At 36.3% G+C, this 13432-nt stretch overlaps 1 protein-coding gene across 4 annotated transcripts in view; it reads left to right on the top strand.

Annotated features, from left to right (window-relative positions):
- Positions 1 to 13432, top strand: part of Bank1 (B-cell scaffold protein with ankyrin repeats 1) — a 270011-nt gene that overhangs the window by 15396 nt on the left and 241183 nt on the right. The window lies entirely within an intron of this gene.

The raw sequence follows: 13432 nt of genomic DNA, 5'->3' as shown, positions 1-13432 counted from the left end.
ACTTTAACTATATTTTCAAAGTAATTTTGTCAACATTTAAAAGCATAGGGATATTTGTCAAAAATAGTATTTATAACATTTAAACATTTTTGTTTGGGCAGTCGGTCAATTCAGACTTTTTGATATGTGAGGACTTAACAATCTCTTTGCTCCCAAGACAACTTTACACTAAGGGTAGGTAGAGTAAGGGGAGAAAGTTCCTTAGCCACAGGTTTTTCTCCTCCTTTCACTTTTGAGAAGAGTTCCCACTGCATGCCCTAGGTTTCCCTTCAGTTTGTAGTCTCTCTGCCTCAGATTCCAGAGCGCTGATTATAGGCATTGAACATGACTCCCGTTTCCCTCAGATTCATGTCTTTATGGATTAAATGAACTATTGCAGTATAGTATGCATATTAGCTTGTTTCTTTTTCATAATATATAGCTCCCCTTAAATAGTATTTTATTTATAAATTTTATAAATAGTACTTATAAAATAAATACTATTTTATTATCTCTTAAGTCTGAAAATGGTCTTTTTATAAGTAAATTAAATATTGAATTAAACCATAAATTGAATTGATAAATATTTTATCATTACAGTACCTATGGACAATTATAATAATTTACTCTGCTTCATTGCAAAACACTTGATCTGAAAATCCAGATGAGAAACAAGGAGCATTACAGTGTTAGAGTGCTAAGGGCAAGGGCTAGGGAAAGAGAGGAAGAAAAATTAGACACCTAAGTATGACTGTGTGAAGAATTTCACTGTTCAGTAAAAAAACATTGTGTTGTTTGATTCTTTACATTTCCAGATAATCATATATAGCTTTTAAAATATTTTATCTTAATTACTTATATGTGTGCTCATGTGTGTGTGCATATGTGTGTGTTTGTCTGTGTGTCTGTGTGCGTGCATGCATGCACATGTGTGCGTGTGTATTGCTGTAGGTCTCATTCTCTACCGTGGCTGTTTTATAAATTACAATGTAGCCCAAGATGGCCCAAAACTAATAGATTTTCCTCACTTTTAGTTTATTGATGATATTTAACTTTGATTAGAACTGCAAACTATATTAATGTATGGAATTTTAGGTGATTAAATACTAAATTATCTTATCCTTCTGAACTAAAATATAAATGTATACCTAGGAAAATATTCTATATTGTACTTAGATAGCTGTTTATGTTGTATTGAAATATTATTAATTAGACAATCATACTCAATAACTAAAGTAGATTGTTAAAATCACCTATAAATTAATCTAGTAATGACTTAGTGGCACACACATCTGTCATCCCAGCACTTAGGGTTGGTGGAGAAAGGAAGATTGTTGTTTTCAGACTATCTTGGACTACAAGGAAGCAAGCCAAAATTAACTTGAAAACATTTATTTTCACATATTTGTAGAGCTCTGTCCTGAAAGTTTTTATAGCGAGAATGCTTACATAGTTGATGGGCATCATCCTATATGCTTTAGTAGAAAGAAATATTTGTAATATTTCTGATTCTTCCTATTGTAAAATATTTCTTTGTCTGGACGTTCACTTTTTAAATAAGTATACATAGATCTCATGATATTATAAACACGCACATGTCAGATACGTATGAAAATAGGCCCATCAGGATTTTCCAATGCTTGATCATTTTAGTACTGACAAGTTTAGCATCAAATGTCATGTACAAAATAATACCCAAAAGAACAACTTTAGTTCTTACACTGTAGGTTGTGACCAGGTTCGTTATCATTAATTTTGTTATGAGATGCATGGAGGGTGGTTATTTGTAGTAGAGAAAATAAATCTTTACAGATGTTGGTCTGAGGTCATCCATTTGAATGATCCAGGTCATTGAATCACGTATTGACTGGACCCTAACATCTTTTCTCCTCACTCACCATCTCTCTTACCTTTTATAGCTTTTGATAAACACTGTAAATACACACTAGGCACTCGAGAACTCTGATCTAGATGTTTAACTGCACAGTTTCAGACTTGATACCTTATGCAAGTAGGTGATTTGCTCTTCATTGGACAAAAGCAAGTTATTGAAGAGAGGTAGAGTTTGAGTGAAGAAAATGATTTAATGAACTGAATAGAATATGCACTGAATCTCCTAATGTATAATATAAGCTATATGAATTTCTCTGTTTCATATAGTAAAGGCTAAGATTTTTTTCTTTCTTCTGTCAACAACATTTGGGGAATTAAGAACCATATGTGAAGTCATCCAACATGGTACATGGCATGAGAAATATTATATTAAATTATCTAGAGTTCTTCTTATACCTCACCGGACTTAGAATTAGCCAGGTGTTTGCTTTCATTCTTTTCTGGGCTCTCTTCCTGTAAAATTCAGGTCTTAAGTGGCTTTCAAAAGTCAGTCTATGCTTCTAATGCCTGAGTCGTTAGTATTCCATTGTGTAAATGAACCACATTTTCTTTATCCATTCTTCAGCTGAGGGACATCTCGGTGGTTTCCAGTTTCTGGATGTTGTGAATAAAGTGGCCATGAACATAGTTGAACAACTGTGCTTGTGGTATAATGTGGGGCATTTGTGTTTTGAGCTAGAACTATTGCCCCCACCCACCCACCCACTCCCTTTTTTTTTTGGCGAAAACACCAAAATTATTTCCAAGGTGGTTATACAAGATTGCCCCCTCACCAGCAATGGAGGAGTGTTCCCCTTGCTCCACTTCCTAGCCAGCATGTGCTATCACTGATTTTTTTTATTTTAGCCATTCTGGCAGCCGTAAGATGGGGTAGTTTTGATTTTGCATTTACCTGATGCCTGCGGGTATTGAACATTTCTTTAGGTACTTCTTGCCATTCGAGATTCCTCTGTTAAGAATTCTCTATTTGACTCTGTACCCCCATATTTTAAATTGTATTATTTTGTTTGTTGGTGTCTAATTTCTTGAGTTCTTTATATATTTTGGATATTAGTCCTCTTTTCAGATATAGGGTTGGTGAAGATCTTTTCCCTGCTGTTTTTTTTCTATTGAGCATGTCCTTAGCCTTGTAAAAACCTTTTCAATTTTATGAGGTCCCATTTGTTAACTGTTGATCTTAGTGCCTGAGCTTTGGTGTCCTATTTAGAAAGTTTCTCCCTGTGCCAGTCCATTCAAGGCAGTCTCCCACTTTCTCTTCTGTTAGATTTAGCATGTTCAGTTTTACTTTGAGGTTTTTGATCCACTTGGAGTTGAATTTTATGCAGGGTAATACATATGGGTCTATTGGCCTTCTTGTTCATAAGTCATCCATTTAGACCAGAACCATTTGTTGAAGATGCTTTCATTTTTTTCATTGTATGGTCTTGGCTTCTTTGTCAAATATCAAGTGTCCATAGGTGTATATGTGTTTTATTCCTCTGGGTCTTAGATTCTATTCCATTGATCAACCTGTATGTTTTTATAACAATATCATATAGTTTTTATTATTACTTCTCTGTAGTATAGTTTGAAATCAGTGAGAGTGATAACTCTAGAAGTTCTTGTTTTATTGGACATGATTGTTTTAGCTATCCTGCGTTTTTGAAGGATTTTTCCCCCGTATATTTAGAAGAGAATAGGCTTTAAAGTGGCACTAAAGTAGTTGCTGTCAACTGCTGTCCCATGTGAAAAGGGTTTCTAGAATTTTTTTAGTATTTGGATCTGATGCTTCCCAGATGTCTTGTTTACTGTGAACATGAACCCCAGGGGACTCTTAGGGAAATTCTGTGGGTAGCAGGAGACACACTTTGCTGCTTTGCCATTTCTCTTCTGGTTAAAAATGATGAAGAGTTTCAGATATTAGACGTTCTCATCTGCTGGCTCTGCATGCATTAAATGCATAGATGTTCATCCACACTTTGTTTCCTCATGAACTTGCTTTCTAGTATGTATCTTTCCAAAGTATTCACCAGTCTTCACCATCGACTTAAATCTCTGATTTACATAATTGGAGATTAATTTTTTTCAGAAGGCTTGTGAAGGGTTTGTTCTTGATCCACAATGTATTTATAATATGTTACATGCAATTCTTCACATATCAAAACTCTTGAAAGATGTCACTATCAAAGCAGTAAGTGAACGTTTGCTTATAAAATTTCAAGCTCTTTTTGAGTTTCAGGTCATGTGAAGGGGATTACATGTTAGCCAAGGAAGGCTTAGTTTGCACACATTGTTTTACATGCTAGATACACCAAGTTCACAATAGGATTTCAGGAAGGAAGAAAAATTATTCGGTTCTTGTTCTGAAGTCATGATTAGCCTTCCCCCCTCTCCTAGTTCCCATTATTTTCACTCTCCTGTGCTTGAAAAAACGACTGAATGAATTGAAGATGAAGGGAAAGTAAAGAAAGATTCAGCCAACAGTTTTCTCTAGCTCAGAAATAACATTGCAGACACGAAATTAGCGGTGAGCCTGGATTTGTTCTTTTTAATTTCAGCAAATGATCCTGTGCTGCTGTCTGTTGGGATCATGCCACGGAAAGAACTGAAGTTTTCTTTCAGTTTATATTAACATTGCTTCGCACTGTTCTTTGGTAGCTGGACCATTGTTAGACGCTAGAATATTTAAGATTAATGATCTCTTCTTCGTGTGGCCTTGGATGTGGGTCTTAAGGTTTCTTGGCTTATTTATTTTCAAGTTTAAAATTTTATGTTTGAGTCAAAAACCTGTAATACCTGACTACCCTGAGACCATACCATAATGTTCATGTAGACTAACATTACATATTATGGTCACCGAGTAAATATCAATGTAGTCATTTTGAAATGTGGCTCATTTACAACAACATGCTAAGACTTTCTCACTGAATGAACTCAGACGACTCCCGGGGTGACAAGGGTCAGATGTCGCAAGACTTATATCGGGTTAATGAGCAACATTAAGAAATAAGATAAAATAATAAGGTAGGAAAGGAAAACAAATATATATTGGTTTACATTCATATTTCAAAAAATGGAATCTATGGCAGGCCTTAAAATTGGACAGAAATAACTATGTATCATAGGGACTTTAGATCACAGGCCAATGACTATCATGAACATAAGCCTACATCTGCTACTGAAATATAATAAGACAACTAGAGTAGGAATAGGATCCTGTTTGGAACACTTTGATGTGTTTTTCTCATTGGTTTGGAGAAAATATGACCTGACTGGATCATGATGTATTTTCCATAGCTTTATCAGCATAGTAAAACTAACAGTAAGTTGTCTGAACTACAGAATAAAGCAGTAATTGTAAAATTATAAGGATATAGGATCCTTACCAGGCATCAATATAAGGCCCAGGTACTCGGCTCTACATTGATCAGTAGTCAGACTTTTCAGTTGGAATTTCCAAGTAGTGATTTTTGATTTTTTCAATTATACAAGTCAATATATACTAAAACATTTAAAGGAAATTCAATTATCTGATGTCAAGTTCATACTTTATGGACATATAGTAGGATAATATGGATACGTAAAACTTAATAGTATGTAAGTACACTTTATAGTTTCTTATTAAGGGTTGTATTGGAACCACTAAAGATGGATTTTTTAAAAAAATCTTATGTTTTCTATTAATTTTTGTAAGACTTGGTTTTATAGCTAAAAGTGTTGGAGTATAATCTTTACAAATAAAATCAACTCTACTGTGTATTATAAAGAGCGCTTTAGAAATTTGTATGTTTGCAAACTAGTAGTCACATAATAGTTTTGATCATATTTCTGTTAAATGTCTTCAGAACATCATCCCTAAATTCTGTGTAGAGGTAGGCTTTTCTTAAAATCAATTTTTTTGATTATGGGATGGACTTTCCCAAGAGCAAGGACTTAGTGAGATGAATTTTTCTAGGACCATCTAAAACCTAGGTAACTTCGATCTCATTGCAGCGTTCACTGTAACTCTAACAAACTTTCAGGAAGCATTTGCTGAACAACAGCGTGGTCACAGGCTTGTGCAGGCTCAGTTACTCACAAAAGGAACTAGGAAACATGAGTTCGCATCAAATCTGCCTTTCTATAACCCGCAAAGCACATAAGAAAGCCATTATATAGAATAATGTAATGTAAAGGCTTATGTTTCTCGGCGTGTTTCTGATTTAGTAACTTAGTTTTGGGTATTTAATTCCGAGTTAAATAGGTATATCCTAACCACTCTTTCCCTTCCTTGTGTTCAGTGGAGATCCATAGCTCAAACCAGGCCATATTTTCTTCAAAGCAAAGAGAATAAATAGATCAAAGCATACAAAATGTTGTTAACTAAACTATTTTCCTTCCACCGTTCTCTTTCAGAGGCATTATGGGTAGGTGTATAATGTAGGGGGGATACTCACTTTTTCATTTTTCTCCAGAAACTAAGGTCAAGCATTAATTGGCTTCTTTGCTTATAAAATGTACCAATTGAAGCCAAATCAGACACATAAAGGCAAGTTTATTAAGTAGCAGCTTTCTGGTGAGTTTACTGATCTCACAGGTAGAGGTCAGTGAATTCATACCCTCAGGGCTAAAGCAAGGGGGATTTATGGGTTTTGGCCATGGGGTGATGAAATGTGAGCTAGAAGCTGGGATCATGCCCATATAAGGTAAAAAAGCTGAGCCCTACGCTGGCACTCATGGGTGGGTAGCCAGAAAGGCTGAGACCTGGAGAGATCACCTGTGAGCCTGGAATTTTCTTCCTTGCTGGCAGGATTGGAAAAATGGCAAACAGGGTTTCATAAATTATGCAGGGGATTCCACCCCACCAAACATCTCCTTTTCCCCTTTTTACAGGTTACATAATCCTTTCAAGCGAGGCTATAGACATACATTGAAGAATGGTTTAGAGGTAGAAAGGATTAATGTCATGCGAATGTAAACTAACCCATCCATGAAACAAACTTTTCCCCATCAAGATTGCCCACATTTTATTATATTCTATTTTGCAATAAAATATAATTATTCATAACTAAATCAATTATTTTGTTTCTCTGGTGAGTAGCTGCTATATTGCATAAGTCCTGGAGTTACAACTTTATGAGTACTCAATAGGAACTTATATATTAGTTTTAAAAAGGAAAGAGGTCATCAGGAAAATAAGGCATGTGTTCCTTTAGAATCTGAGGGATAACTGTTGCAGAACCCCAGGTAAAAGTTGCTGAAAACTTTATGAAGCATTGTTGGAAGAAGCAGTCCCACATTACCCAGTGATGGGTTAGTTTGTAATATGGTCTGAATGTGTAGTCGAGTCCTTGACTACAGGTCTTATTCCCAACTGCTAAGCTTATGTGGCCATCTGACACACTGTCTTTCAGCATACTAGTCTACTTATTAAACTTCTGGCTTCTAGAAGGCTTTCTCATATGATATGATATGATATGATATGATATGATATGATATGATATGGTATGGTATAAGGCTTCCTGATATGGAGGAACTGCAAATTTCAACATGGTTTACGCTTCTGTTGGGGCATAAATGTGTTGTATATCATGGTATCTCAGGAGCTAGCTCTATAATTATGCTTGTGTATACTTAATTTTGTCAATTATATGTTTTGTATCATATATAAAATGATGTATGTATTAATATGATTATGACATATTAATATAGTTGATATTTGCATAGATTTTATGTATGTAATTGCTTCCCATGTAATTGAAAACTTACTATTTTATTACTTTAGCTAATTGACATCATAAAATATAATTATTTGAGTGTATTTGTTACATACCATGAATGAGGCCTTAAGTTCTATTCCTAGAAAAAAAAGTAAATTGAAATACTCATGGGACATCTTCATGGGCCCCAATGGAGTCATTATTAGATAGCAATAGGGAAGATGTCATTGATCATTAAGAGGGATTCCACACATTCTCATTCCTAGCACTGTGATATTTTGTGTCGGTTGGAGCCACAGAGCAATTATCAGTAATGTTTACGGGAATTTTACTGAGGGCATTCCTTCCACTGTGTACATGATGCCAGTCAGTATGGGAAGGCTAGTGGCTGCTCAGGAGATCCACAGGTAGAAAGAATGGTGCTTTGCCAAAGCGGCATGACCTTTCATCAGTTAACGCCCACTGAGTCTAAACAATGGTTTGAGGGTCTCTGGAGGGTGGAGAGATGACAGTGGCTTTGAATGTCTGCTGCTCTTCTACAAGTCTCTAAAATTCCTTTCAGTAACTCTAGGCATTTTGTTTTCTATACTCAAATCTAGAATTGTTTTATTTATGAAGATGAAATAGAAACTTTATGGGCAGATACAATCTTTTTCATTTTATAGACCACAATAATTTAATATTAATATAATATTGATTTATTATTCATAATTTAAATCACCACAATAATCATTGGGGGTAAGAAACTTTGATATTCAGCCTCTAATTATTAATAGCGGATTTTTTTCTTTATAAGGTAGAGTTCCTTATTCCCTACACACACCAAAAGTTCCATACAAGGGTCTAATCATAACCTTTGTATTTGTGATCCAGAGGACAAACAGTATAGGACTTTCATGGATGGACATCTTTTTTTTTTAAATTTATTTAATACTTAATAATAATTCTTTGGTTTCCGGGCAAACATCCCCCTCCCCCCTCCCCTTCCTTATGGGTGTTCCCCTCCCAACCCTCCCCCCATTGCCGCCCTCCCCCCAACAGTCTAGTTCTACCACTGAGCTAAATCCCCAACCCCTGGATGGACATCTTAATGCTCTGTGAAGAGAGAGTTAGAACATTCTAGACAGGAGGTTGGCTAACTACAGGCAAAGATACTGATCAACCAGTGTCTTGCTTGTGTTTCACTTATGAGCTAAGAATTCTTTTTACACCTTTAAAGTGTTAAACAGAGGAAGGGTAGAAGGAAGAATGGGAAAAGAAGAGAGAAGAGATTCGACAAGGTTCACAAAGTCCAAAGTATTTACCATCTAACCCTTTACAGGAAGTCTGCCTGCTGATTACTGTGCCTGTCATAACAGGAAACTTCTGGCATTTCAGATTCGGTGGTGCTAGCGGGCTGTTCATGCCATCTGTGTACTTGAAATGACACATTAGCTCTTGAATACTGTATGAGTACAACGCTATTGATAAATCCAGAGATTTGGGTTTGTACAATGCATTTTTATTCTAATAACACTTTAAAAAGTCACCCCCAGAGTACTTTTCAGGCTCTCACATTGTAAAAGCTGGAGCAATTTCTGAGTATCCGGTCATTTTTGTGGCATAGCCTCCATGTGAGCAGGTGCACAGCATCAGAGAAAGTCCCAGAGCTGCAAAAGAAGAAGGGAGAAATGATATTCTAAAGAACTAAAAGCTAATGGCTGTATCTAGTAGTCCAGAGAAATGTGAGATATACATACATGCAGGCATACACACATGTATACATACATACATACATACATACATACATACATACATACATATGGTTTGTGTGTAGTGTTGACTGTGTAGGCTTATACAAATTATATAAGAAACATGAGGCCCTTTTGCCTCTGTGAATAATTGATCCAAACCATTTGTCTTGGAGGAGAAATATGAGCAGGAGTTTCAGCATCTAAATGCCATTAGAAAGTCCCAGCTTTTGTCTCTTTTTATACAAAAAATGTCTTCACAGAGTTGAAATATAAAATTGATTCAGCAGTATTATGGATTCAACTGTTTGTATTAGTGAATGACTGAAATAAAGGTATGTGTGCAGCTACTGAACTTCCCAGAAAAACAAAACAAACAAACAAACAAACAAACAAACAAACAAAAAACCACACCCGTGTTGTAGAAGGCTGATTGATTAGAATTTCACGGTTGTATAAAGCTGCCATGTTACAGATTCAGGGACAAAATTTTCATCAGCCTCCTTTAGAGCCATTCATAGTCAACTTCTCTTTAAAAGTGTGTGTGTATGTGTGCATGCTTCTGGTCTATGTGATATGTGTATATGGTGTGTGTGTGTGTGTGTGTGTGTGTGTGTGTAATGTTTTTGTGTGTAACTATGTTTGTGGTATGTGGTATGTGATATATATATATATATATATATATTGTGTGTGTATGCATGTGTATGGTGTGTGTGTAATGTTTTTGTGTGTAACTGCATGTTTGTGGTATGTGTGTGTTTGTGTGATATATATGTATATATATATATATATATAGTGTGTGTGTACACATATGTATGTGTATGTTCTGATCAGAGGACTAGGCTTAGGAGTTAGCTTACCCCGGTACCTTGTAGAGTCCTGAGATAAGCATCAGTGCACCCCAGGGCCTCTACACACTCTTGAATACATTCTCAGTAGATTATCAGTGTTCACTAACCCTAACCCTGAAATCCTGAGCAGATAGCTGCAAGCTGTGACTTTTCTGCTTTACTGTAACCTGCCTACCTGCTGCCTGCAAATGTACTTAGTCATTTCCTTGCCTTACCACGTTTTTCCCCTTCAGTGATGACAAAACACTCTATAATTAAGTGCTTCTTTGTTGGAACATGTCACTCATGCAACCTGAATCTGTGTTCTCAGGTCCTGGTACTTCATATTTCACTCAGAACAAACTCCCTCTTATACTCTTAAAAATGAGAGCTGTGTTTTGCATTATTGTGTATGATTATAACTAGATGAAGCATCATGACTATAACTTTTATTTTGATCATTTTCTAAATTTTTCAGGGATCTAAAAGGACCTTGTTCATGTCTTTCGAACACTAAGCAATATCTAGACCTTCTATTTTCCCTCTTTTTTTGTCAATAAAAAAGTATAGTTTGGGGAATTAAAATCTTGCAATATTTTCCTATTATGTATAATAAAATCTTGGGTTAAGATTGAATCTTAAATAGGAAAAAACTGCTCATTTGAAGCTCAGAGTCTAGAAAAGAATTTTGATTTGTGTTTAGCCGTGTTGTTTTGAAAATATGCATAATTTTCTGTATATAAATGATTGTCACTATAAATTATTGATACAACGTTCCTTTCAAATTAAAAATTCATTATAGTACTTTATAAGACAAATGAGACATTATGAAAGAATAAGTAAAAAAACAGTTAATACAACTTTATTTTATTCTGAAAAAACCATTTGTGAGGATAAAGAAACAGTCCAGGCAGGAGTATCACATGGCTTTTATCCACCATGCAGTACAGGTTGTAACAGTGAGATCACTGGATCCCTTAGTAATGGCAGAAATAAACTAGGCAGTGACGGCTCGGTATAAGGTGCTATGAATTAGCCTTGTTCCATTTCCTAGTAGGCAAAAAAAGATAAAGAGTCTTAGCATGTTCACCTGAGATTCACTAGTCAATCCCCTACTTAGAGTTGCTCCAGATGGCGGGTGGTGCTGTTGTATATAAAAAGTGGAAGCTTGTCTAAAGGAGGGACTCTAAGCACAACAACGCTGGGGCCACTGTCATGGGGCTCTGTGGTGATGCAACTGACCTGGAGTCATGATTTCCCTGTAAGCAACAGCTCGCCCATGCTCTTTATGACCATGCAATCACCCATAAGTCACTGGTTCACTAAACTAGGTTCAGATGGACCGTTACTATTATCTTTTATCTGTGCCCTGCTTTCCGCTATCCTATAGACGTGTTCGTAACGCGCCAGCAATTTATGCGACACTCATGCTCAATTTTCCATTACATTCACATCGTTAGATTTAAGACATACGTTTTGAATAACCAATTTGTGACTTTAATTGTGTCTTCAGTAGTAATGTGCTTATTGTGTTATTTCCAGAAATGAAATTTTATGTTTCTATGAACTAGGTTTTCATTTATTATTCAACTTCCCAACTAATAAAAGTTGGCTGATCTCCACAATGCCACCCTTCCTTAAATAGGGAAAATACATGATTTAGTTCAAATGTGTTAAAAGAAGTACATTACCTCCAGACTGCTCTGGATAACTCAGGGACAGTTCCTGTAGAATTTGCAGCCTATATGTTACTGTAGTGCACACTTCTCTGTTTTAGGACAAAGAACAAGAGTGTCATAGATATGAATACAGCTACTACTAACTTTTGGTTTTGGACTCAACTCAGTTTCTTATGAAGAGAATCAAAGGCAATGCAAAGGTCCCTGATTACCTTTGTGGCTCTGACAAGCTCCCCTGAGAGAGATTATCGGTGAGTGAAAAAGACCATCTCTCTCACCTTGTGAGTTAAATGAATGAGTTCCGGAGCTAGTTCAGTGTCAGCAGGCTTGGAGGATACTGGAACTTAACCCCTCCCTCAATAGCCTGGAAACCCAGGGTTGACACCCATCAATCTATGCAGATCTGTCTGTGAGAGCTGGGACTTGAAGACCTTAAAGAATGGGACTAATGTTTAATGTTGTAGCCAGCTTCGGTTTCCATGTATTTATATACATTGATGTAACAAAGAAAGCAATGATCCTACGAGAGTTTTTTGAGTTCAGAAAAACATGTAAATTAACACCAGTAAACACCTACTAAATATTAACAGAGCAGCCCTTTCACAGAATTTTCTCAGAACAGACCAACTTGAACACAACGGCATGGCACATACTATAGATTCTATCTGGGAAAGCACCAGAGTAGGAAGAGCAGCACTCAGCATATCCTTTCTCCAGATTGGCTTTCTATGGCCATGTTCCAACATTCAACAAGAATAAACATGTTTTAGAAATTAAATGTAAATGTTTAACACAGGAGGCATGATAGCATATCCAAGAACAATCCAGGGGACAAAATGCACTTGAGGTAAAAGGCCCTCTGCCTTTTTATCCCCCTAGAACATCTCTCACAGTTCTCCAAGGCATGGTTCACCATGGGTCATTATTTGGACTCTGTCTGGCAAACCAGGAACTGGTCCTTTGGGTGGTCATTACTGGTCTGAAGAATGATTCTTATCTGTGGCTGTATTCAGGCTTCCTGGATTGTACAGGTCATTCTTAAATAGCTACCTAGTCTGGTTTTAAGAGCACTGAACACTGTCCACCAGGAAGCTTTATACAACTGTCCCCATCCTACAGACACATTTCAAATAGGTCTATAAATCACCAGGAACGAGTTTCTCAGGAGTAGCTGCTTGTTCTAGAGACTTTAAAAATTGCACCAAGCCTGACTAAACTGGTGAGTGGAACAATAACATTTTGTGCCATCATCCACTCTTACCCTTTGAGTGTCTTAACTACAGTAAAGTATATTTGGTCTGACTTGTCTGAATTATTTCCACAGAGATCATAGGGCATCCCAAAGGAGACCTGGTGACAGTAGGGGATGATATTGAGTGGCATACTGAGGACTCCAAAACTCTCAATAAATAGTGACTGAGAAAATTAAAGACCAAATGACTTGCTGGACTTCCTCTATGAGGAAGAAAGAATTGATACTTACTGCTAATCTTCAGTCTTTTGAAAATTAGCATAAAGACGTTATTGACAGAGGACAAATTAAACCTAAGCGAATATGCTGGCTCAGCTTTCACCATGACTAAAAGAGGTTCAGATTATTGAAAAAGAGTAAAAAAGATTGCATCAATTTTTGGGTAAAATAT

This window comes from Rattus norvegicus, chromosome 2 (genome assembly GCF_036323735.1).
Source record: "Rattus norvegicus strain BN/NHsdMcwi chromosome 2, GRCr8, whole genome shotgun sequence".
Taxonomy (NCBI): domain Eukaryota; kingdom Metazoa; phylum Chordata; class Mammalia; order Rodentia; family Muridae; genus Rattus; species Rattus norvegicus.
This window is presented reverse-complemented; position numbering and strand designations above follow the sequence as displayed.